The sequence below is a fragment of the Phyllopteryx taeniolatus genome, chromosome 6, assembly GCF_024500385.1.
Source record: "Phyllopteryx taeniolatus isolate TA_2022b chromosome 6, UOR_Ptae_1.2, whole genome shotgun sequence".
Lineage (NCBI taxonomy): Eukaryota > Metazoa > Chordata > Actinopteri > Syngnathiformes > Syngnathidae > Phyllopteryx > Phyllopteryx taeniolatus.
The window spans coordinates 25,987,193-26,013,274 of record NC_084507.1 but is presented as its reverse complement, the minus strand read 5'-3'; the positions used below and the strand labels follow the sequence as shown (position 1 = coordinate 26,013,274).

General features: G+C 41.3%; 1 protein-coding gene across 3 annotated transcripts in view; it reads left to right on the top strand.

The window, feature by feature from the left end:
• Positions 1-3,412: 3,412 nt before the first annotated feature.
• Positions 3,413-26,082, top strand: part of galnt1 (UDP-N-acetyl-alpha-D-galactosamine:polypeptide N-acetylgalactosaminyltransferase 1) — a 52,436-nt gene continuing 29,766 nt past the window's right edge. For 2 of the 3 annotated variants that reach the window (XR_009788828.1, XM_061775531.1), the window contains exon 1: positions 3,413-3,960. The gene's annotated coding sequence lies outside the window, so the exon portion shown is untranslated. Of the gene's footprint in view, positions 3,961-24,536; positions 24,556-26,082 lie in introns of those variants that run through there. The other variant, XM_061775532.1, reaches the window with a different exon arrangement.

Below are 26,082 nucleotides of genomic sequence, written 5' to 3'. Positions count from 1 at the left end.
TTTAATGTATTGAATTGTTGAGGTGTAGGAATACATTTGCATCTTGGTGTTGAGCAGGTAAAAAGTTACATAGATGTCATTAGTTCAACTTACAATGCCACACCAGCGCTTTCAAGATACAGCACTTTAAGGATTTGATTTCATTGGATTAATTTGGATTTATACAATCAGGTATCTTATAAAGATGAATGAAGGCATCATGAAAAGAAAGCAAATATAGCAATTGTGTCAGTTCTTCATAACTTCTATTTGTGCTGGCAAGTCAATGTTGCAAAAATAGTGAAGAGGAAAGATGGCTGGGCAAGCTTTACGTGAGTGTCTTTGTTTGTTAAACACATTGTTTGCCCTGGGAGTACTTTTTCAAAGAGAGGGGAGGGGTTGCATTAGGCATAAGTAAATGTACTCAGTTAACATACTGTAAGTATATACTCTGCTTGCCACTCGAAGAAGAGATATTGGTGTTGTACTGCTCAGTGAAGGCTATTTACGGTAGGAAGATAATATCTTTTAAGAATGTTAAGCCTGTGTCCTCTACCTTTCTCTGCCTCAGGAATGTTTAAACAAATTTCCTGTTTTGTGCACCAGAAGCTTGTAAACATGCTGCACTTTGCACTTTAGGCAGTCCCTCCGTGTTGTGATGTGTTGCGCTTTTAGAAATTTTCGCACCACAACTCATAGAATCGGCTCGTGCCGAAAATCAAACAATACCCCGGAAATGAAAAATCTTTTTTCTGTATCGGCCCAGTTCATTCATGGGATATATTTGATTTTTTTAGTGACCATCATTGTTCACTACTTTTCAAGATGCATTGTGGGATACATTGAGAGCACTACATTGGGGATAACCAACTGTGGAATAAAAAGTCTACACACCCCTTTTCAAATAAGTGTTTGTGATTAAGAAACATTAGACCAATATAAATAATTTTAAAACATTTCTCACCAATAATGTGACCTGTAACCTGTATAACTCAAAAATTATATATATTTTTTAGAGAGAAGTAAAAATAAACAACTGAGATAATGTGGTTGCACAAGTGTGCACACTTTGTTATGGGGGATGTGGCTGTGTTCAGAATTAACCAAGCACATTGAAATTCATGTTTAATGGGAGTCAATATAGACTCCAAATAAGGTTTGGATGTTCAAGCAGAGGCGGCACGGTGGACGACTGGTTAGAGCGTCAGCCTCACAATTCTGAGGACCCGGGTTCAATCCCCGGCCCCGCCTGTGTGGAGTTTGCATGTTCTCCCCGTGCCTGCGTGGGTTTTCTCCGGGCACTCCGGTTTCCTCCCACATCCCAAAAACATGCATTAATTGAAGACTCTAAATTGCCCGTAGGTGTGAATGTGAGTGTGAATGGTTGTTTGTTTGTATGTGCCCTGCGATTGGCTGGCAACCAGTTCAGGGTGTACCCCGCCTCCTGCCCGATGATAGCTGGGATAGGCTCCAGCATGCCCGCGACCCAAGTGAGGAGAAGCGGCTCAGAAAATGGATGGATGGATGTTCAAGCAGGCTTTTCCTGACATTTTTATTTTGCTTTCTGGCAGAAGCTTGAAGGTTTTGTGCTAACACTGACTGCTACTATATGGAACTGTTCATAATTCTGTCCACCTTGAACAAGATCCCAAACTAGACCCAAAGCATTATACTGCCACCACCATGCTTCACTATATGGTATTCTTTTTGGTGATAAGCAGTGTTGTGTTTGTGGCTAACATACCTTTTGGAATCATGGCCAAAAAGTGAAATCTTTGTTTTCATCTGACCATAACACATTTTCCCACACTTCTTTGTAAGATAAGGGTTTTATCTTGCCACTATATCATTTAGCCCAGACTTATGAAGAAGATTGTTGCCACACATACTAAACAGGCAGTATTTGTCAGAAATTCCTGCAGCTCCTTCAAGGTTGTTGTTGTCCTGACCAGTTTTCTTCTTGTCTTTTCTTCAATTTTGGAGGGACGTCCAGTTCTTATGTCACTGTTGTGCAATATTTTCTCCACTTGAAGAGGACTGTCTTCACTGTGTACCATGGTGTAATTGACGCCGTGAAAATTCTTTTGCACCCTTCTCCTGACTGATACCTATGAAAGGTGGTTCTTAACCTAACGATAGGACCCCAGGGGTTCGGCGAGTCAGTCTCAGGGAATGAGGGGAGGTCAAGAAGACACACACGCTGTGTCTGTGTGTTTGTGTGTGTCCATTCCTTGACAAATTGTCATATAAACCGTGCTCTCGGCCTTTCGGTGCCACCAAATTGTGTAAAGTCTTTGAGATACTGCTATTTGCTACAACATATCTTTGTGAGCCATTCTTTTTCAGGATGGTAGACTTAAAACCGAAGAAAGGAACACACTTTGTTGCGAAAATTATTAATCTAATTTGCCAAGGTGAAGTCGAGCATTCCTAAACTTATATCTGTGAGGCAACAGCAAAAGTTACATTGATTGCAGTATATATCCATTGAGTTATGTTTTTGATTTATTTATTTTTTTTGTCTGTAAAATTCACCATTTGTTGGATTAGTTTTTTGAAGACTGATTTTGTCTGCAACTGATGTATGGTTAATTTTGTGCACTGATATAAAAAGTAAACTGTGCACTCATATAAAAAGTACTTTTTTAATTTAAAAATAAATCCAATTTATTTTTCCAATTACAAAGGATTCTGTGAATGAACATGACAATTTCTGGGTTCAGTTCCTCAACAAGGTGAAGAACCACTATCTTTGAAAAATGTGTTCCCTGTGATGCTGTGGAAGCTCTCTGTGGACTATGGCTTGTCGATGTGACCACAAAAACGTCAGAAAAAGCCTACTAGACCAGCCAAACTTTGTTTGGGGTTCATCAGAGGCACTTTAAATGGTGGAAGGTGTGTTTTGACGCCCATTCAACTTGAGTTTGAATTGTGATCGGTTGATTCTGAACACAGCCCACATCCCCCACAAGAGGGTTTTCACACTTGTGCAACCACATTATCTTTTTATTTACTTATCTTAGTTTATTTACTTCCCCTCTCACAAAGGGTTCATCTATTTGTTAATGATATAGATCATGGAACACAGTGAAGACAGTCGTCATCAAGTGGCGATTTTTTTTTCTCCCAATGGAATTGAACAGCTTTTCTATGTCCACGAGGTTTTTCCGTTGGGCACTTGTCAAGTTAAATTGAAGTACAGTTATACTACTACTGTGTAATTTATTTAAAATCACAGGGGGGAAAACATAGATTTTTGTGCCTCTAGGTTTTTCTTACTCTGTGCTTTTATAAGCATTTGTTTTGGTCTAATAGACTACGCACTTTATGGGAGTCATGAAATCCAGTTACATCTAAGTGTGTGTGTAGATCGCGTTTATGTCTTTTTAGAACCCAATTAAGGGTTTGGCTGTGTAATTTCTTCCGGGGTGAGGCAGTGAAGGGAGGGATGAGCAACGAAGCTGGCTGTCTGCATTCGCTCCGCACATCAGCAGCAGCAGCCAAATCCTTCCTTTGCTTCCCTCCCTCCCTCACAAGGATTCGGCCAGCCAGAGGCTGCACGCCCCCCCCCCCCCCCCAAACCGCCGCGAGGGACCGACCTCAGTCAGCCGCGCACTCCTCTCCGACAGAGCGACCATCCGTATTTGCCCGTCTCCCCTCATGGATGTCCCACCTCGTAACGACCTTAGACGACGGATGGCGGCGGTGTAGATGTGTCTGGCGGCACACGCTTTTACGTCAAGCTTCTTCTGGTTTTTTTTTTTGTTTTTTTTGTTAGTTTTTTTCCCCACGCGCTAACCGGTTGGTGTTCGCCCGCAGAGAGGAGGAGCAGCAGCGCTTGTCCTGCGCTTAGCCCGAGAAGCTAACCGAGCTAGCGAGCTAACTTTAGCCCCAACACTTGGTACCTGGTCGGGGGAGTTTTGTGGTTTCCAAGCTAACCTGCGGCGGACTTGGGCTGCCCCGTCACTCTTTTAAATTAAGGTAAGCGGGCTATATTCTTTGTACATTAGCGACCTCGCTGCTCTTGCCATATTAAACTAGCGCCGGCGAAAGTGATATGTTCGTAGCCGAGGACGGGTGCTATGGCAGCGGGCTTCTTGTTGACAGAAGCGGTCTGGTTAACGGAGGGAGGATGCCACTCAGCCTTAAAACGCAGATTGTCACTTTTCCTTGACTTTTACTTCGCTTTCAATTGCCGTGACACTAAGCGATGCTAATCAGACTTGCTTCAAGAAATAATGCCAGTTTTGCTCTTAAGTACTTTGTTACAGATCACATTGCTTGCACATTATACCAAAACCAGATGCAGACTTGTGAACGGACATTTGTATAATAGACTATCTTGCGCCAATAGGGACTGTTTTGTAATATACCCTATATCTTCACTATTATTATTGCACCACAGCCTGTATTAATGAGTTTTGTGTGTACCATGGACTGGGTCTGTATCACTATCTTAACTGTGGTCGGATGATTCAACTCAGTTTATTACCCTCTTAAATTACCTTTCATGAAACAGCCACTTGGTGATCTTTATAGTGGGTTGCACAATGTGTCAGTTGCAAAGAGGGAATGCATTAACATTGCTGTTATCTTTTGTGGTGGGAAAATTGATTCTTCATAATCGCAAATGAAGATGATAATGATCCAGTTAAATTAACCTGTCATGCTCCTTAAAATGATAGAGGGGAGACTGTATTATCTATTACGTGTGTGTTTGTGCATAGTACACACCACGACCTGGTGTCCCAGCTTTGCGTTCTGACAGTTTTGAGGTTGGGGGGTTCAAATCCTGGCTCCGGCCTTCCTGTGTGGAGTTTGCATGTTCTCCCCATGGTTTTGTGGGTTTTCTCCAGTTACTCCTGTTTCTTCCCACGTTTCAAAAACATACATGTTAGGTTCGTAGAAGATTCTAAATTATCCTTAGTTGTGAATGTCAGCATAAATGGTTGTGTGTATGTGCTGTCCATGGTGTACCCTGCTTGTCACCCAAAGTCAGCTCAAATAGGCTTCAGCACACCCGTGATCCTACAGAGAATAAGCAGTATAGAAGCTGGATGGATATCTGAGTAGCTACAAATGCTAATAATCATTGTCTTAAGAAGTGAAAGTGGCATATTTTTCTAACCAGAGTTTTATGTCATGATAATTCACCGCACCTCAAACTTGTGTTAAGGTATGACTGTCTAACATAAGGAGGAAATGATTCATGTTCCTCATTTCAAGGCCGTGGACTCGACATGATGCGTTTCCTGTGCTGTGTGCGTGTTGACAGTATGTTCTAGCCTCAGCACATTTGCCTGCCTGTGTGCGCTTTTTAGTTTCCTAAATCAGTGATTCCCCAACCAGGGTCTTGTGGCACACCGATCTGCCGTGGAAGATAAACGGGTGCTGTGTGAAATTATCCAATTTCACTTAATTGATCTGAAAAGTAGTCTCAGTTGATTACATCTTTGTTAATCTATGCCAGCAACGTATAGTGACAGGCAAAAGAATACATGTTTTCCCATTATATGGCAGAAGGTACAATAAACCTGTGTAGCCACTTGTTGCCATTTATACAACAGAATCAGTCATGGTTTCATGCGAGTATATCAGCTCTGTGTTCAATTAAATAAGCTCACGTTACACTGAAGAAGTTAATTTGTGAGTCAATTGAGACATGATCAACATTATTTCAGTATTCATACTTCAGTAGTCATATTTTTTTTGGGTGGTGAGCTGTGAGATTTTTCTAAAGTAAAATGGGTGCCTTGTATCAATAAAGTTTGGGAAATATTTTCCTAAATGATTTATATAGAATGTTTTGCCAAAGTCTAGAATAAGAGCATATTAGCCATATATAGTGCATTAAACCACATCCCATAATTGTATGTGTCACTGTTGTTTTAGCTCACACACACACACACACACACACACAATGTTGAATAGTTTGCGGCGCCTCCTATTTCTCCATAGACACCTGATAATAGTCGGATTCATAGGATATAGTGGTACCTTTGAGGTCGAAGACAATCTGTTCCGTGATGTTGGTTGACCTCCGATTTGGTCTGCACAGGCAATGTCTTGATTAACACTGACCATTTGGAACTGTTATACAAGTGTAAAAATAAGCTAAATGCTGTATACTGAAAGGTAAAAACTATCTACAGTGGTACTTGGAACTTTGAGTGCCCCACTACGTTTTTTTAGTTATGAGCTGTTGCTTTGGTCAGTGCCCAAATTGTCCAACATTTAGAGCCATTTAAATATTAAAGCTCCTCTGTATGTTGTAGTTTATATTAATGGCCTATTGTGTAATGTTATTAGCCTGTCAGATACACATTTTAAAGCATACAAATGCATCCAAGATGTTTTACTAACCTTGTTTGTGAAAAGAGAGCGTCTTTTCTATTGTCTGTCAGTTAGTGGAGTGAAAAGTAATATCAATGTGTAAATCTGAGGCAACTTTTGTTTGTCATCCATGGCAATTTTGGTGAATTTATTGTTGCTACGAGCTTGTCAGGAACAATAGCTCCATTCTGGCACATGTCTCCGGAGGGAGTCAGCAGCATTCCCGGCACTCTGTGTGCCAGCGAGGCTTGCCTTAGGATTGGGTTTCCACAGCCACCTGGAGCTAGCAGCACAGGAATGCCATTGTTCCCAACTTTGGGACTATAGCGGGATCACAGCTACTTGCACACACACACACACACACACACACACGCACACACACAAACAGACAAATTCAAGTACACACGCTTTGTTGCTACTGTTTATAAGCTTCAGCCTTGTTGAGGGTAAATAAAAGAAAGTAACAAGTGGCTAGAAATGAAACTTAAGCTGTTCGCTGCTTGATTCATTGTATGCAGTGTTTACATTTATCAAGAAACGAAAGTCAAAAACAGTCCCACATTTATTAGTATTTCAATAGTTTTCTTAAATTTTTAGGGTATCAGTTAGCAAAATAGATTTGTTATTCCCTTGTTCTCACCGGAGTTGAACTGGACTTATTTTTAGACATTTTGGTGAGTAAGCCACCTATGAATCAGTCTTGGAAAGCACCAGCAGAAAATATATATGAAAATATGATTCCTGCCAATTTCTTAGCGGGCCACTTCACTCGGTTGTTGACAGACAATGTGTTTATCTCCTTGTTTGTGACATCATTAATTTCTGTGTGTGGCCGCTGCTGATAGGTGGGGTGGGCGTTGGGGGTGCTCGGCACCACTCATGGGAAGTGGGGTAGGCAGAATAAGAATCACTGAGTATGCTTCTCCATTTGCATAGTGTGTTAACATTCTGCTAGTGCAAAATGAGGTAAAAATGTTTGCGACCTTGTTGCAACCTTGCTTGAAGATTAACGAGCAACATTAATCACTTTTATTTGTTTGTTTAGATGATTGGAAAGTGTGTGTCCAGAGCAAACTGAAGCAGATGATGTGATTAATACTGTCAATGTTATCATTGTTGGATCAGGAGTTCCAAATTTGTCACTTTGTAATTAAAAAGGGGAAGGGGAAGTTAGACATTATTACGCCTTTGGAACGTTTACACACACTTCTCCAGCAAAAGAAGCGCTATGACAGACCTATCAAATGAACACAATAGGGGTGCACATATACAGTTGTACTTGATTTAACGGACTTCAGATTTAATGGGCAAAAATAGTGCCCAGTTGCAACTCAAAATCACCCCTCCCATGCACCAGCGAGGTCAGTTTGGATAAACTTTTAAAACATTTCAATGTTTTTTTTAAATATATATTTATTTACAATAATTTTGTACTGTATTGGAGTTTTTAGTGCTTCAATTTAATGGACAATTGGATTTAACAGATGACCCCTCCCCCTATTTGTCTGTAAAATCAAGGTCCAATTGTATAGTATATTTAAGCATCAAAACGTTGACCCAAACCACATAATTTAATCAAACCAAAGTACGCCAGCTTAATGCTCACATGTGAAACACCTTGGAGTTTAACGGACATTAGTTGTTGTAGGGCGGCACGGTGGCCGACTGGTTAGAGCGTCAGCCTCACAGTTCTGAGGACCCGGGTTCAATCCCCGGCCCCGCCTGTGTGGAGTTTGCATGTTCTCCCCGTGCCTGCGTGGGTTTTCTCCGGGTACTCCGGTTTCCTCCCACATCCCAAAAACATGCATGAATTGGAGACTCTAAATTGCCCGTAGGCATGACTGTGAGTGCGAATGGTTGTTTTTTCCTATGTGCCCTGCGATTGGCTGGCAACCAGTTCAGGGTGTACCCCGCCTCCTGCCCGATGACAGCTGGGATAGGCTCCAGCACGCCCGCGACCCTAGTGAGGAGAAGCGGCTCAGAAAATGGATGGATGGATGGATGGATGGATAGTTGTTGTAGATTTTACGGTGACTATAAGCCTTCAAACACCTGCTACTTTAACAGTAATGGAGGAAACAGACAACCATGTAAATACAGTGTGTGTGTTTGTGTGTGTGTATATGTGTATGTGTAAATGTATGTGTGTGTATATATATATATATATATATATATATATATATATACTTTCAAAAAGGTTGGTTAGTATTACATCACTCCCTCTTGTGTGATATTGTTTGACTGTTTGCTTTTTTAATCATTAAACAATACCTAATAAACAACAATAATCAGTTTATAAATAGTGTGGGGAAAAATTATTTTTCAATAAATGTTAATACAAAATAAATTATCAGATTATTTGATTAATCGATGGACTAATCGATAGAATCATGTATTCTAAAAGTATTCCATAGCCCTAGATAGGGTTCATTGTTGGCTCATCGAGGTAAGGAGGTTCAGCCATAAACACTTTTTAACTGCCATGTCCGTTTTTTTATTTATTATTATTTTTTTTTTCATGAGCTGTGAGAAGAGAACTGTGTTTGGATCCATGGGATTGCTCTGATGTTCTTGTAATTATGTACTAAAAAAAAAAAAAAAGCAACCCTTAACAGGGGTGTCAAACTCATTTGTGTTCAGGGCCACATTGTAGTTATGGTTTCTCTCAGAGGGTCGTTAAGATTTTGAAATCATATAAATATTGAATCAACTCCTTATTACATAGACAACAAATTGATAGATTGATAGTTTGGAAATCGAAATTCAACTTTATAACTATTGTTATTGTTAAGTTACTGTATTGTAAAAAGAGGTTTGGTAACAAAAACATGGTTGGAAATATTTATTCCATATAACAATAAAAAAAAATTATACAGATTTTAGCAAGAATCATGGCAGTTCAAGCACATGATTTGCTTACGTGGGCCACATATGATGTGGCGGGCCAGATCTGGACCCCGGGCCTTGAGTTTGACACCTGTGCCTTATTATGATTACTAATTGGCAATATAGCAACGCCGCTTGGCATGGATCCTTTATTATACCAATAAATGCACATTTTCGGTGCATAGAAAAAATAATAGTCATCAGTGAATTGTAGTCGTGTCGTGACACTGGATGTTGCAGGCTCTTTAGCTAGATCAGATAGTAGGACCATAAGGGCTGATCGTCTGATGACAAGAAAAGAAAACAGAAGGATGAGGGGGAGAGAGATAGCCATCAACAGCTTTGTGTTTTTTTTTCCCTTTTGAGTTTGGTCAGTGTGTGTTGTTGTGTGCGTGTATGTTTGTATCTGTATGTGTGTCGTCGTGTGTGTGTGTGTGTGTGGGGGGGGGGGGGGGGGGGGGGCTGTGGTCATCCTCTGAGTCACGTCAGGGATAAGAGTTGCGTAGAAGTGGGTCAGCAAGTGCCACCAGGGAACATTTCCAACTCCCTCTTTGGCTTGAGACCACTAAAGGCCAGTGTAAACATTTACATCCTAGTTATTTATGCGCATAGACTGCTCACCACTACATGGTGTTTTATGTGTGTGTGTTGTGTTGTGTATGTGCTGGGATGCGTCGGTTCTTTCCTCATTGATTTACATTTGTGCTTAAATGTACTTTGAGACCTCACAGGAGGTATTATAGAAAGCAACATTCTAAAGCCATTGACGAACACAAGGTAAAGTTATGGTGCAGTATATTTGGACTGTGTCAAGAGTGTCTCAGGAGGATGGACATAGTGTTTCTGCTTGCTAAATGATAAGGGAATAGGTTTCTGCTTCAAGTTTTATTGAGTTGCAGCCTCAATTTTTCAAATCTGATCCTGTCTCATTTAGCTTGCCTTCACGTTGCTATGTAAGATTCATGTGAATAAGGCAATCAGTAGACATGAAGACAAGCACAGTATGAGGTCCATAGACCAGACCGAGACGCTCTGTCTGACCCAGCCGTCCTCCCACCGAGCGGCCGGTTGCTGGTCCGCAGCCCAGTAGTTGGGGGGGACCCCCAGCCATAGACCACCCTTGACTGCAGGGTTTTCTGTTTCACTGCATCTGAAACAAATAGAAGATACTTCTATTTACATGTGTTTGACTAGTCTGTATCTACAGCTTGGCCTTCAGTCAGTCTTCAGCTTGGTTAGGCGAATGGCTCAAAGTGCCCCTCTGTTTTTTTTATTCGCAGTCACTTCCTCCCCGCTGTTGACTCTTTGGCCACTTTCTGTGAAAAGCTTTGACTCAAGCTGTATCAGATGAATGACAAGTAATTTTTTTCTCTTTGTGACTTCATACAGAGGAATACTCGCCTCACAGAGGATGACGCTGCAGGCAGCACATGGAACATTTAAAGAGTGTGAACTAACGTGGACGTCAGCTGTCTCACGAGGTCACACCCAGTAACCCTTTCCAGTTGCTTCCAGTTTCCTGCTTTGTGACAGTGTGTGGCGTTCAAGCGCATCTGTATGTTGCTCACAGCATCTGTTTCACTCCCGAGATAGAAGCTGACAGGAAAATGGCAGAGTTTCCATAGCGACAGCCTTGCTCCTTTCCCATCCCCCCTTTTTACCCACCATTGTAGTATGTCGAATACATGCACTTTCTGCTGACTCTGGGACAAACTGCTGTGTGACGCACACTTTCACACAGATGTCGCCTTTTACTCTGAATGGTTGTATGCCCATTTTAATAGCACACATTGACACTGAGGTCACAATTTATTTTCATGGTTATTGGACATACCCATTTCTAACGTGTTTTTGCCTAATCTGTCCACATGCACTGAAGAAATTGTGGTTCGGGTAAATTTAGTTGGAACTTATGGTGTTTAAGGCAAATATTTTTTTTCTCTGTGCAGACCAATCGTGAGTGAAGTTTAGAATGAAAGTACTCCATTGCAACATGGGCCAAAGAGTATCTTTAAAAAAATAAAAAAAAATGTGACATTGAGGTTTGATAAAATTGTCAGCTCCCCACTCAATACAACAGCAATACTCAGAAATTAACTGGTAACACCAGATGTTAATAGGACTATAACACAATAGGATCATTTATTTCATGGAATTTAAAAAAACCCCATAAAAACAGGGAACCGTGTCTGGCAAATAATTGGAACGGAATTACTGTTGTACGATTTCTTGGCGGCTGTGACATATCGTTCCATTTTCAGACCAAAAATTATTTTGTGGCGAATTAATGCACGTTTTCCAGCTTCAAGCTTTTTCTGAACAAGCCGAACGTTGTAAGTTCTCAATTCTTCTCGTATCTTTTTCCGAATCGTCTTGCACAATTCAACATATTCAATTTTCTTGATAATGCTGCCCCTTTTCTTCATTTTACGTCGCTTTTTCATTAAGTCGAGTGTAGGGTTAGATATTCTGCATGTTGTCGTCTTTCTAGTTGATGGTGCTACTTTGTGTGCAGTTTCTGGCTTCGAGTGCTTTCTTTTCATTGGGAGGCGTTCCCAAATGGCTCTTTGAGTAGAAAACGTTGCCGACCCCTAATTTATACTTACAGTAGTATATTGATGTGGTGTCCCTTTTAAGAAACTAGTGACTCATAATACAACCGGAGCGCTCACATAAATTCATTGCAGCTTGCCTCAGAATAGTGATTAATGGCCTCACCTAGTGACACACTGTAAATAACCAGACTTTTTTGCATTGTACAACCTGTCAAACAAAGTATTGTTTTAAAATAAGAGTGTATATAAATGACATGCTATAAATGTCAACAGTGAAAGCGATGTCACTATTAAAAAACGTAACAAAGTTTTAATAGCAAACTTATAGACACAGAATTGTAAGGGTTGGCCAACGGCCGAAGAGTGGACCAAATTCAAACCAAAAGTTGTACAAGGGTGTGATACACAACAGAACTACTCATTCATCCATCCATCCATCCATTCATTTTCTACCGCTTATCTGAGGTCGGGTTGCGGGGTCAGTAGCTTTAGCAGGGACGCCCAGACTTCCCTCCCCCCAGCCACTTCATCCAGCTCTTCCGGGGGGATCCCGAGGCGTTCCCAGGCCAGCCGAGAGACGTAGTCTATCCACCGTGTCCTGGGTCGTCCCCGGGGTCTCCTTCCGGTGGGACGTGCCCAGAACACCTCACCAGGGAGGCGTCCGGGAGGCATCCAAATCAGATGCCCCAGCCACCTCATCTGGCTCCTCTCCATGCGGAGGAGCAGCCGCTCTACTTTGAGATCCTCCCAGATGACCAAGCTTCTCACCCTATCTCTAAGGGAGAGCAGGATACACTGCGGAGGAAACTCATTTCAGCCGCTTTCATCCGGGATCTCGTTCTTTAAGAAGAAGAAGAAGAAGAAGAAGAAGAAGAATCATCTTTTATTGTCATGAACATGCATGCATGCACACGAAATTTGTTCTCTGCATTTAACCCATCACAGTGAACACATACACATGTTTCGGTCACGACCCACAGCTCGTAACAATAGGTGAGGGTAGGAACGACCGGTAAATTGAGAGCTTCGCTTTTCGCCTTAGCTCCTTCTTTACCACAACGTACCGATACAAAGTCCGCATCACTGCAGACGCTGCACCGATCCGTCTGTCGATCTCCCGTTCCATTCTTCCCTCACTCGTGAACAAAACCCCAAGATACTTGAATGCCTCCACTTGGGGCAGAATCTCATCCCTGACCTGGAGAGGGCAGAACTACTCAAAGGCAGAAAATGGAAAACTAAAACATGACTACAGGAAGCACACGTGAAGCATTATACTAATGGATAACAAAAAAACTATGATGACAAAGGGTCATCGCAAAAACTGAACATGCGAAGAGCAAAACAAACGGTGATGGACTGAGCCTCAGTGGAAAGAAGGTACGAAAACGAGCGAAACAATTATCGACACAAGCTAGAAACATAAAATACAAAATATCACAGAAGTACAAAGAAACAAAAGTTCTTCTGGAACGCTTAATTTAAAGAAAACACAAAATAATAGGAGTACTTAAAGTGACCTCCGTTTTCAATGACATGTTTGGTATATATGATCTCTTTCGACTTGAATAACATAAGATACAACTTTTGACAATCACTTCCAGATTTATATATTTTTACAAAATGTAATTTCAAAATAGGCTGCCATAGTTTTTTCGTCGCAGTGCATTCTGGGTTGTAACGTCAAATGGGGATGTACCCGACGCCCGGAGTAGTTTTTAGCAGTTGCCACAGTAGCAGCCCCTGTCAGGGATGAACCGCTGTTCAGCAATTTCAGTTCGAGCCAGAGTGCGATCAGGAAAATGAGGAGAGAGAGGAAGAAACAAGAAATGAGGGTGAAGATGACAGGTGGGAAGAAACTCGAGCTGGTCATTTTTAGTGGTGTGCTGCTTGCCAATCCCTACTGAGAAAGAGAGTATTGGCGTGCTGCTTGCCAATGCCTACTGAGAAAGAGAGTATCTGTTCAGTTTCATTTCTTCCGCTGCCAACGGTACTTGTTCATTTTGCCCGATGTTATAAATGCATTCAGTAATAACAGAGTAAAGTTATTTGCAGACCAATTTTACTATTTTTTAATGCTAACCCGCTCTAGTACGACAACAGACATTCAATTGACAGGGAACACTTCTGAGACATGAAGACATTGACAAAAACAGTCACTGAGCAATAAAGGGTTGCTAGTTATCTGGTAATGCCAGTACAAATAATTTATTTTTTTTGGACAATTGTGCAAATAGATGTCCTCTAGCACTTAGAGCAGTTTGAATGACTAATATAGCAATCGTCCGGTGCAACGACCATTGTGCAAAGGGCGCCGAGACTTCAAGGAATGGGGCAGATGCTACTCTGGCATGAGTGGCCAGTATTGGTCAACAACAGATATGCAAATAGTGCAGCGTGGCGAGACTACTACAGTGAGAGTAATATATAATTGGCCCGACAGAAATGTGACAATAAACTCAAGACAAAAAAATTGGCAGCGTGTTGCAATGGAATTGTAGGTTAGCTGTTTAAGAAGAAGAAGAAGAATCGCCTTTATTGTCATGAACATGCATGCATGCACATGAAATTTGTTCTCTGCATTTGACCCATCACAGTGACCACATACACATGTTAGTGGAACACACTGGAGCAGGGGGCAGCTGAAGCGCCCGGGGTGCATTTCGGGGTATCAGTGTCTTGCTCAAGGACACCACAGCCGTAAGTCCAGGGTATGACAAAGTTGATTGCAAGAGGGAAGAAGCTGTTGGAATGTCTGCTAGTTCTAGTTTGCATTGATCGGTAGCGCCTGCCTGAGGGAAGGAGCTGGACGAGCCAGTGACCGGGATGTGGCTGGTCCGAGAGGATTTTGCATGCTCTTGTCTTAGTTCTGGCAGTGTGCAAGTCCTCAAGGGTGGGTAGAGGGGTACCGACAATCTTTTCAGCAGTTTTGATTGTCCGTTGCAGTTGGAGTTTGTCCTTTTTTGTAGCAGCACCAAACCAGACTGTGATGGAAGAACACAGGACTGATTCGATGACCGCAGTGTAGAACTGTTTTGGGAAAGCTATGAATGCTTACCTCCTTTTTTGCATTCCATCCTGATTGGAAATTGGATCCCAAAGCGGTGCAGTATGGCATTTTTAACTCTTTTCGCTGATGATAAATTGTTCGCAAGAGGCTAGCTTAGTTCCGCAGAGAGCAGCAACGTAATTTTACAACCATTCTACGTCATCATTCCCAGAATTCTTTGCGCACGGTAAACATGGCGGCGACAGTGTATCAAATTATGGTCTAAACAAAATTGTTGTTTTAACTTATAGAAATAATTTATAAATATATATACCACTGTATTTCAGTAGAAGAGGTCAGTAGTTGTAAAATTAAATGTATTTGTCATTTCAATTGGAGTTTATTTTAATACAAAAATAAACCTTTATTCCTCGAGTTAAATCCTGCAGTAACGGAGCGAGGTGACAAGCAAGACGGCAAGCAAAACTACATTCCTTCCACTGGAGCTGCAAAAAAATATACTAGCCAATCAGGCTGATTGCATACAGGTGCAACTGGTTGATTGCAGGCAGGTGTGTCGAGAGGACTCCGCTCACCAATTAACCAGGCCAGACTGGGCAGAGAGAAAACACATTACCGACAGGCCAAAACACAGAACGTGACAAGAATAAAGCTAGACGTTTCTAGATGGTCCTCTCTGAGACTTGGGCGACAGGAGCTTTAGGACATGAAGCAAGGAAACAAAAGGCCTGAATCTCAAGACAGATGGGCCTCATTCACAAACCGAGCGCAGGCACAAATTTGTGCTGCGATTGTGCGTACGAACATTTGATGCTCAAATCTGTGATTCATCAGTATCTTCTTACTCAAATTTGTTTTTACATATTTACATATATAGAACCTCCTCAGACCACGCGTACACACAAATAATGATCAGCTTTTGAAAAAAAAAACACTCATCATTTACTCAAGATGCAAAGATGTATTTTGAAACTAAATTAATTTACAAAAAACGTAACAATGATGATTGAACCCAGGATTTTGCTAAAGTGTTGACTAAATTTCCAACTGTCAAATGGACACTGTTCTGCCATTCATATATTTACATCTCATCTTCAATTTATTTTTGTCTTCACTTGTTCATTTCACAATATTAATCATTTCAAATAGGAACAAATAAATCATTACCTGTACTGTAATTTTCTCATGTACAGTGCGCACCGATGTATTTATAATACGCACCCCCAAAGTTGACCTCAAAATCCTGGAAAACCCTTGTACTCCATCCATCCATTTTCTGAGCCGCTTCTCCTCACTAGGGTCGCGGGCGTGCTGGAGCCTATCCCAGCTATCATCGGGCAGGAGGCGGGGTACACCCTGAACTGGTTGCCAGCCAATCGCAGGGAACACATAAACAAACAACCATTCGCACTCACATTCACACCTACGGGCAATTTAGAGTCTACAATTCATGCATGTTTTGGGGATGTGGGATGAAACCGGAGTGCCCGGAGAAAACCCACGCAGGCACGGGGAGAACATGCAAACTCCACACAGGCGGGCCCGGGGATTGAACCCTGGTCCTCAGAACTGTGAGGCAGATGCTCTAACCAGTCGTTCACCGTGCCGCCTACCTATGTACTGTGTAATGCAATTTTACAATGCATGATTTTGCTTCTACCCATATGATCATATGGGTTGAATCATATCTGTATTTTATTAGTTTTTCAAATAATTATTCAGAAGTTAAGCACTTTATTTGAACACGTAATACTTTCTTTTTATTTACTTGCTTTCATTTTGATATTCACATAACCATAAAGAAATGAATGATGGTTGTTGTTCAGTCATCAGTTGTATTTATAAAAAAAAAAAAAATAAATACTTCACAAATTCTGACAAGGTATGTAAACTTATGACCACAACTGCAAATATATGCAGTCATACGTACCCCTGTCATATTGGAATAAAAGTATAGCCTACACCATTTTCATAACCTTTAGGTGGCGGTGGCATATTAGAATGAAAGTGTACACTTTTCTCATAACCTCTAGGTGGCGGTGGCATATTTGAATGAAAGTGTACAGCTTTTTCATAACCTCTACATGGCGGCATACATTTATAAAATGTGAAAGTTTTTTTCCATTTTCCCCTATAACTATGTATAATGCGCACTATTGACTTTTGATAATTTTTTGGGGGGGAAAATGCGCATTATACACGAGAAATTACGGTAAGTGATGGATGAATGTCATCACGTTCACCCTCGTGCCGTTCACGTATGCTAGAGATGGCTGAGTTTCCTATAGCAGCCAGTCAGTCATCCTGTGGAGTCTGGTGGTCCTTGTCCTCTTTCTTCTTTTTTTCTCTGGTCGGATATATTTTTCTTTGTATCCACCTATCAAATATATCAAACCACTTTTTCTTTATCTGAGCCACGGTGCGCACCTCAAGTGTATCTTTTTATTTTTTATTTATTGTCATTGACTCTCCAGTGGAAACACTTCGAAAAAGTTTAGTTTTTCTTCTTTTCCTCCACCTCTAACAGGGCAATCTCAATTTCTGCTGTTGCAAAATTTCTATTTTGAATTTTTGGGGCTATCTCTCGCAACTGCAAACCTCATCGCTGATATCATTTTGAGCATCAAACGGAGAGAAATAGGGGCGTGGTTAATGCTGTTTGCAAAATGTGGGCACAAGCCCTTCAATTACAATGATTTTTTATTCACTAACATAAGCAAGGTGGTGAGAAGAAAATTGGGTGGTGCGCATCTGTCATGAATCCGACTGATTTTGTACTTTTTTTTTTTTTTTTTACATTTTAATGTATTTATTAGTCAATGAAGCCCAATGTATGAAGGATCATAGGTAAACATTGTTGACTTTTACTTATGTTTTGAATTGTGATTTGTGCTCATCGTTCCCTCATTCATGTTTCAATCTTTGGATGTTAGCTTTGTAGCTAAGATCTTGGATCTTAGGGTTAGCGCCTACGGCAAGCGGAACAAGGTAACTTCTTTGTACTACTAGTTTTTACTGTGTTTGATATTGCACGTGGTGTACTAATCTGCAAATAAAGTGAAGCACACATCTGAAAAAATCTTGCTTGTTGATTGAGTTGAGGGTCAGCTACAGTTTGTTTTTGAGTCAACGTGGCTGTTAAGGGGCAGCCATAGAGCAGAGCTCCAGCTTGGTAGCTTGTGAAGGCAGGGCCTTGGTCAAGGGCAATGGCAGGAGTGCCGCTTGAGGCTGAATTAAAACTCACTCGTCAGTAGCAGCGGGAGTACGTCTTGCAGTGTGGCGACACTTAACAAACACTGAGGCGCTCTACTGCTTATCTGCACAGAAGCTAAATCTCAAAAAGCAGACAGAGGATTTATTGAGATTTAGCTCTCAACTCTCACTTTCAACCTGAAAGAGAATCCTGTTTGTAGCTGGGTGACAGCTTTAAAACGGTCTACTCACGTTCACCCTCGTTCCATATTTCCTAGGTCTCATCACTAAAAGACTCTCACTCAGTTTCCAAAGTTGACATTAATGTCCAGTAGAATGAAAAAGGCGCATTTATAAAGTAGATTCAATGTCATAAAAAGACAGGCAATCTGAGCTGAGTTTATTATTAGAAATTCATTGTTTTTGTCTGTGGACATTTTTACGGTACATATACACTACATAGGCAGCACGTTGGACGACTGGTTAGAGCGTCTGCCTCACAGTTCTGAGGACCTTGGTTCAATCCCCGGCCCCGTCTGTGTGGAGTTTGCATGTTCTCCCCGTGCCTGCGTGGGTTTTCTCCAGGCACTCCGGTTTCCGCCCACGTCCCAAAAACATGCATGGTAGGTTAATTGAAGTCTCTAAATTGTCCCTAGGTGTGAATGTGAATGGTTGTTTGTTTGTGTGCCCTGCGATTGGCTGGCAACCAGTTCAGCGTGTACCCCGCTTCCTGCCCGATGATAGCTGGGATAGGCTCCAGCACTCCCGCGACCCTTGTGAGGATAAGCGGCTCAGAAAATGGATGGATGGATGGATATAAACTACATATACATCCATCCATCCATTTTCCGTACCGCTTCGCCTCACTTTCATAAATCATTGGAGAATGCCTGCTGCGATACAGTGTCACCTTCAAAGCCAGAACCTTTGCTGCTTTTTCAACATTTTTGTTTAGTAAGGTCATAGAAAAAAAAACCTGTATAGAAATGTGCTTTTATAAAACTACAATATTTGACCTCATACAACTAAAACCCTTTTTAATTAGCTGTGCAAGGGGCAAGTATGTTCCCTCTCCCAGGCTGATTCTAATTAAAACCCAAACAAATACTTTCCATTGTGTAACTAGTCTCCTGCAAGGTGCACTTCTGAGGCTGTTTAGATCCTCGTGTCTTTTTTGTATCTTTAATCGTTTCCATTTACCCTAAACTTTTAAACAGTGTAATTCAGCAGGATTCTCACGTAGAGGAAATCAAGAAGGGGAAGGATGAGGGCAAAAGAAAGACCCCCGCTGGGGCAGCTGTGTGCACTAAGGCCAGACTTTCCTTGTCCAAAATTCAGCTTTCTCTTATCTGCAAGCAGGCAGCTTCCCTGGACTCTTTGAGTGGAGCAGTTGTCCCAGTCACACTGATAGCTGTATCAACTGTTACTCCAGGCTGATGGTTTACTGAGCAGCAGCAGCATTGTCATCGTGTGCGCGCACGTGTATGTATGTGTGTGTACGGAGTCATCAAACTCTGCAGTTTCAGATGTGGTCAGTGCTTTGTCATAGCAACCAAACAGTGTTTGGTGTATTTTTGTGTGCAACAGCCCATAGGAGGACATCCTGATAAACGAGTAGATTTGTGCACTTCATAGAAGAGGCATATGTATTCATTCAGGGAAGACATTTTTCATGTCATCATATCTTATGCATAAATATTATCTCTGGCAATGGGAGGCAGCATGGTTACGTAGCCTAAACTGTCTGCATTGATGGTCGCTTACACTGCTGGGCCAGTTCAAGTGATCTGATCTATGAGACTGTACTGTAAAAAAAAAAGACACTCAATAGGTTATTAGTGGCTGCAAAATGCACAATCAATCATGGGCCAAAGATCTAAATATACGCTTGCAACTTCCCTTTCACAGCAGCACAACTCCAATACTCAATTTAAGCAGTTCCGTCATGAGGTCGATATCACCCCAACACACACTACTTAACCACTAATTAGCTTTAAAATGTGGCGTCTAAATGTTGCATTAACCAAACTCATACTAATTCAATGACAGCAAGTGAGATCCTGTATGAAGCATTGGCAAGACTTTCTATGCTATGCATTTGAAGTTAATATTACACAACCCTGCAGTGACTCAGCACCCTCAACCAGCCGTTATCATTAAATGGGATCTCCGGAGCTATGCTGGTCACAAATCAGATTGGCTTAACTCAGGATATAGTGGTATTTTTTGAGTGGGACGTTCCATAGGGCTGAAAGATATATCATTGTTGTATTGATATCTAGATATGAACATTCAAGATATTAATATCGCAAGGGAGAGGTTGTGGTTGTGACACTTTACCTGCACTGACGTCTCAAAAACAAAAGAAAAAAAACAACTCATACCGCTGATGGAAGGTTTTAGCATTTTTTAAACCGTGACTTTTTAAAACTGGCCCATGTCTACTACTGTAGATATAGTTTACAAATGCAGTAAGCCACCGCTATTTGCAGGGATAGTGACTGCTGAATAGCGAACAGTCAGATCTAATTGATGCATTTCATTGAAATGTTAATAGATGCCCCTCGTTTATAGTTTAAACCGTACATACACCACAAGCTCTGATCCGAAACACTTCAATATAATTTTAAATTCATATCACAATATTTGATTTCTAAAACATGCAGCGAAGACCTGTCATAGCTTCCACTAACAACCCAGGCTAATGTTAGCTCTAGAGGTGTAACAATTGCTGGATTAATCGACGACTAATCTATGATCAAATTAATTGACAACTGTTTTGCTAAACATTTTTGATAATCGATTAATCGTTTCGAGACCTTGTTTAACTTCACTCAATCAGGGCCAAAGACGTGTTAACGCATCTTTTAGAATCCAAACGTTTAGTGCCAAAGACGTGTTATCACATCTTTTACGTTTTTTTGATGGGTAGGGGTGCGGTAGATTCGGATGCTGCTCTACTGTTATTTTCAATTGTGAATTTCAGCCTACCAACAGTAAATATTTTCAGATTTCTGTTGTCCTCCATGAAAGCAGACTGATTATCTTTGTTTAATCAAAATAAAGGTAACCTAAAGGTTAAGGTTTATAATTGCCTATTAGATGAAATGGCGGCATCTAATCTTCCCCTCACTTCAAGGTAGTTCCTGGCACCAAGATGCCAGAGGATGGCGCCAAAGCAATATTTGTACATAAATGGCTTTACCCTGAGCACAAAAACAGTGAATCACAGAACAAAAACGCGAATATGCGAAGTCGCAAAACGTGAAACGCGATTAGGTGTTCGCGTTAAGGTTGAACCTCTGAAGTCAAATGCTCCTGAGGTTCGCACAGTTTGGTTAGGAATTTGACCTAAATTTTCAAGGACAATATTTGTTAAAGTCACACTGATTCTCTGAATTTGAACCGCCTATCTTGAGAGACGTTAACATATACAAGAGCTCAGTATAGTGAGTATCAAAAGATTAAAGGCCTCTTTATACTCCCGCACTCGCACGGGCGACAGCGCCCGCATTGCATCACGTGACCGACACATTGGGCCACACGGCACAAATTGTCGCCGCGCGCAGAATGCCGCATGCTGTGATGACATAGTCAGCTTTCCCCTTGGTTCCTCAATACCGCCATCTTTAAAATACTAAACACCAACGCTGCCTTGATCCATTTTGCAATATAATTAAACACATCATCTGGTCATCTGAGTCCATTTGTTCCAGCAGGCACTGTTCCACGGTTGGCATTGTTGTTGCTTTGTTCCTTGTTCCGGAGAGTAAAAACGGCTACCGGAATTGGCCATAAAATGCAGAGGAAACTCCACCCTGTGTTGTCCAAGCCAACACCAGCGTAGCGACACCCCCCAACTTGGAGGAGAACTGTAGCACATTTTCAAAACAGCGTGCGTGGGTTGTACTCTAGTATCAAAGCAAACTGCGCGCGGGATAGCCGCAGTGAAGTCAGCGCGGTCGCCGCCCGTGCAAGTATAAAGAAGCCTTTACTCTGTGTCTCATTGTTTTTCTCAAAAACAAGTCCACCTGTTCCGAATAAGGACCAGTCTTGACAAGGATTGGTACCCGAAGAAGAACATGAGAACAGACATTTCACAAACAACCTTGAAAAATATTTTGTTTCTTCAGTTCTACTGCGAAGACTTTGAAAATCATTAACTTTATTTTTTTTCCCTCCTAGTTTTGAAGAGTGTTTGCTTTCACGCTACCGGTACATTTGAATCCATTGCAGTAAAAATGAAATACATCTGTTAATGGACAAAAACACCTCTAGTGCTGCATTAGATTTAGTACACTGTACAAAGCAAGAGGTTAAAATAGTTGTTTATCTGACTTTCCTGCCAGCTCACGGAACAGCGACCAGAACATAAGTTATGCTATGCTGTTCTGCGTCACACTTTGTCTCGGGGAATATTTCCAGCCTGACTGTTATCTCTCATTGCTTCATGGGCTCTGATGCTGATTACAAAAAAGGAAACCGAAATCTTTATCCCTTCTGCTTTTTCTCTCACAAGCTGTCTGCAGACAAGCACGGCTTGCTTTGCACATTTTAACGGGATGTCAAACAAGTTCATCATCAAGTTACTGGAGGGATTCACTGTGATGGGTGATGTAACATGCTCATGGCAACATTTGTCATTTTAAGCAGCGAGCATATTGTATGATGCAGCCACATACTGAAGCCAACACTAAAAATTGGAATGATAGGAACCAAATATTTTGTTTTCATCAGGTCTGTGTTGAAGATGTTTTGCAGACTTGGATCTTTTATTTTATTATGCATGTACAGTTTAAACGTTTTTGTTATGGACCAGATGGAAAACCTTTGGGACAAAGGAAAAGTTGCAGTTTATTAATGTTACTGCAGTTTATGCAGCTAAAAATATCTTCCATTGCACTGAATTGCATGAAATGCTGCTTTGAATCACGAGGAAGTCTGTCCTGCATTGTAAATGTTGCCGGGAGCGTTGAGCACACAGCTTGGGCCATTGGAAACTCTTGATCCTACTAACGCAACATGAACAGCATAGGCGGTATGGTAACATAAATAAATTATGAGTGAGCATTATCGTCGGCACTGACACTAGAGATGTCCAGGTTAGTCCATCAATATTATAGGCTGCTAAAATCAGTAAACTAGAGTCTTTGTGGTAATAAAGGCTATTATATTCTTACAATATGTTGTTGAGAAAAATGAGCTAAATACTGGAATGCACTGTTAAAAAATATAAAATTGAGACATGAATCTCTTATCGCTGATGCGCTGTCACAATTACTTACCATTGCACCTTGGCCCTATTGTGGATGGATATGATTTGATTTTATGGATCTTTGATGTTCTGTGTTCTTCTGTATACCACAGACTGGTAGAGAGTGAACCAACAGCGCCTCTGCTGGTGGCAATCACATATATGCCATCTTGCCTCAATTGCTGCACTACAGAATTGATCAAAAATAAGTTCCACACAATCAGCATAGTTTTCAATGATCACTGAATCCAGTAATATACCGTAATTTCTCGTGTATAATGCGCACCCATGTATAATGTGCACCCGCAAAGTTGACCTCAAAATTCTGGAAAACCCATCTACCTATGTATAATGCATTTTTACAATGCATGATTTTGCTTCTAAAACATCAAAACGAGGTATTTTTTTCAAATAATTTATCTGAAGTTAAGCACTTTATTTGAACATGTAATACTTTATTTACTTGCTCTTATTTTGAAATTCACAACCTTACTTTTATTAAGTAAATGAGAAAACACACAGTTGTGCTCATATGTTTGATTACCCAGGCAGAATTTGTAAGATGGGTACAATTCTTTAAAGAAAATATGAAGGGCTAGGCAAAACACTTAATTTTATTTTAATGGGATTAAAATTAAACTGTCAAGCATTTCAGAAAAGCATTATCATTAAACAAAACATAACAATAAAGAAATTAATGACGGTTGTTTTTCAGTCATCTTTACAATAATAATAATTTCACAAATTCTGCCAGGGTATGTAAACTTATGACCACAACTGTACATACAGGATATGCAGTCATACGTACCCCTATCATATTGGAATGAAAGTGTAGGCTACACCTTTTTCATAACCTCTAGGTGGTGGTGACATTGGAATGAAAGTGTACAGCTTTTTCATAATCTCTAGATGGCGGCATACATTTATAAAATGTGAAAGCTTTTTCATTTTGCCCTTATACCTATGTATAATGCGCACTGTTGACTTTTGACAATTGTTTTGGGGGAAAAAATTTGCATTATACACGAGAAATTACGGTACCTATCCCAACCAAGTTTGTGCATTTCATCCAGAACAGTTAGGCATACAAAAACAAAGTATTTCCTCCTTTGACAGGGGCTAAAGAGAGACACGGAAAGATTGGAATTGGGCCAAATCTATTCAGTGCAAGAAGTCAGAGCACAGAGTCAGTAGTGGTCTAGTGGCCTGCTGCTCTTTGTCCTGTATTTTCTCCCCAATGTAAACAGGAAGCAGTTATCTTTCTCTCGGTAACGTTTTCCCTATGCTTGTCATTTTAGGTCTCTCTTGGTCACTGTTTGTTCCTCTTCCTACCCTCGCCTCCCTCTGTGAGTACATACAATATGTCCAGAAAGTGACGGCTCCCCTCGTGCCTGACACATGGCCCCTTCATAGAAGCACAAGCCCTTTTTATCCAGAAAAAGTGAGACAAAGTGCCGCGTTGAAGAAGGGTGGACTGTCTCCTTCTTACCCATGTTCTCTTCACTCTATTCCTAGAATTCCTGTTTTTTCTCTATGAACATTGTCAGAACTTTTCTTTTTGTTTCTAAAAACAAAATGGAAGGGTTGATTTTAATGCATGGCCATGGCTGGTTGGTATGAGCCATTTGTCAGTCACTGCTTGACTGTATAGCTCGACTCACACTCCCCTATTGACTCATCAGTAAGATTGTCTTGAAGTTCCACGCTTTGATTGACCTTGAATGCTTCAGGAGCCCACCTGTAGCTTAAGAGGCATTGTAGAAAAAGAAGAAGAATCACCTTTATTGTCATGAACATGCATGCATGCACACGAAATTTGTTCTCTGCATTTTACCCATCACAGTGAACACACACACTTGTTAGTGGAACACACTGGAGCAGGGTGCAGCTGAAGCGCCCAGGGAGCATTTCGGGGTCTAGAACCTAGGTCCGCCACAGTGGCAGGTGATGATCTTAACCAGTGGGCCACGGCTGTACTGTCATAAACATACAATATCCCGTCAGCCGTAAACTGGTGATTAGATTTTCTTTTATGAAGGCATGTCTGGCAGGACAGACTTTGTTAGCCTGCCTCACTCACTGGCCTTTTGGCATTAAGATATTACGTCGACACTGAATGAATAGAAAGGGGTCTGTATGGGAGAAGAATTTGTGTTCTTTTGGTGTACAGGGCTCTGATGGAAGGATGAAGCCACACAAATACGCCCTCATCCTTTGATTTTCAGAAAGTCACAACAGGACGAAGAGAAATGAATGTCTTATAGTGATGGTGGCATTTTACCTGGATAAGGCAGTTCTGTTGCTGTCAGTGGCATAAAACTGTGTAGCTTTAGTGTGTCAATGCACCATGGCTGCACATCTACTAACATTCTGCACACAACCTGTGAGTTTTTCTGTGGAGTATTTTTCAGGTTAGTTTGGATAAACATCACAGAAATATCCCCCCACCCCACCCCCAAATCCCAGATGCTTCGGCCTGCTTGGCAGCCAGCTTGAGCCAGATGGGCTGCTTAGGTTTCATTACACTGGTGGAAACCCTCTGCTCTGTCAATATGTTTTTGCATTAATGTCATATCATATTTACAGACTTTATGTGCCAAACCGCTAGGTGTAACTCTCTTTGTAGTTATTTTCCTGCTTAACGCGCACGATTGCAGCATAGGAGTACCCGAGCTGACTGTTTGATCTGTAGACGGTGATAGAGCTGCATTGCATTTGCACGGCTGTGTGTGTGTGTGTGTGTGTGTCTGTGTGTGTGTGTGTGTGTGTGTGTGTGTTTAAGTAATGGGTATTTATAGAGGTGCTGGCTTGTCCTGCTTCCAATTTGCACATGGTTTACAATCATTCATCTCGAACTTTGGGAAGGTGTGTGG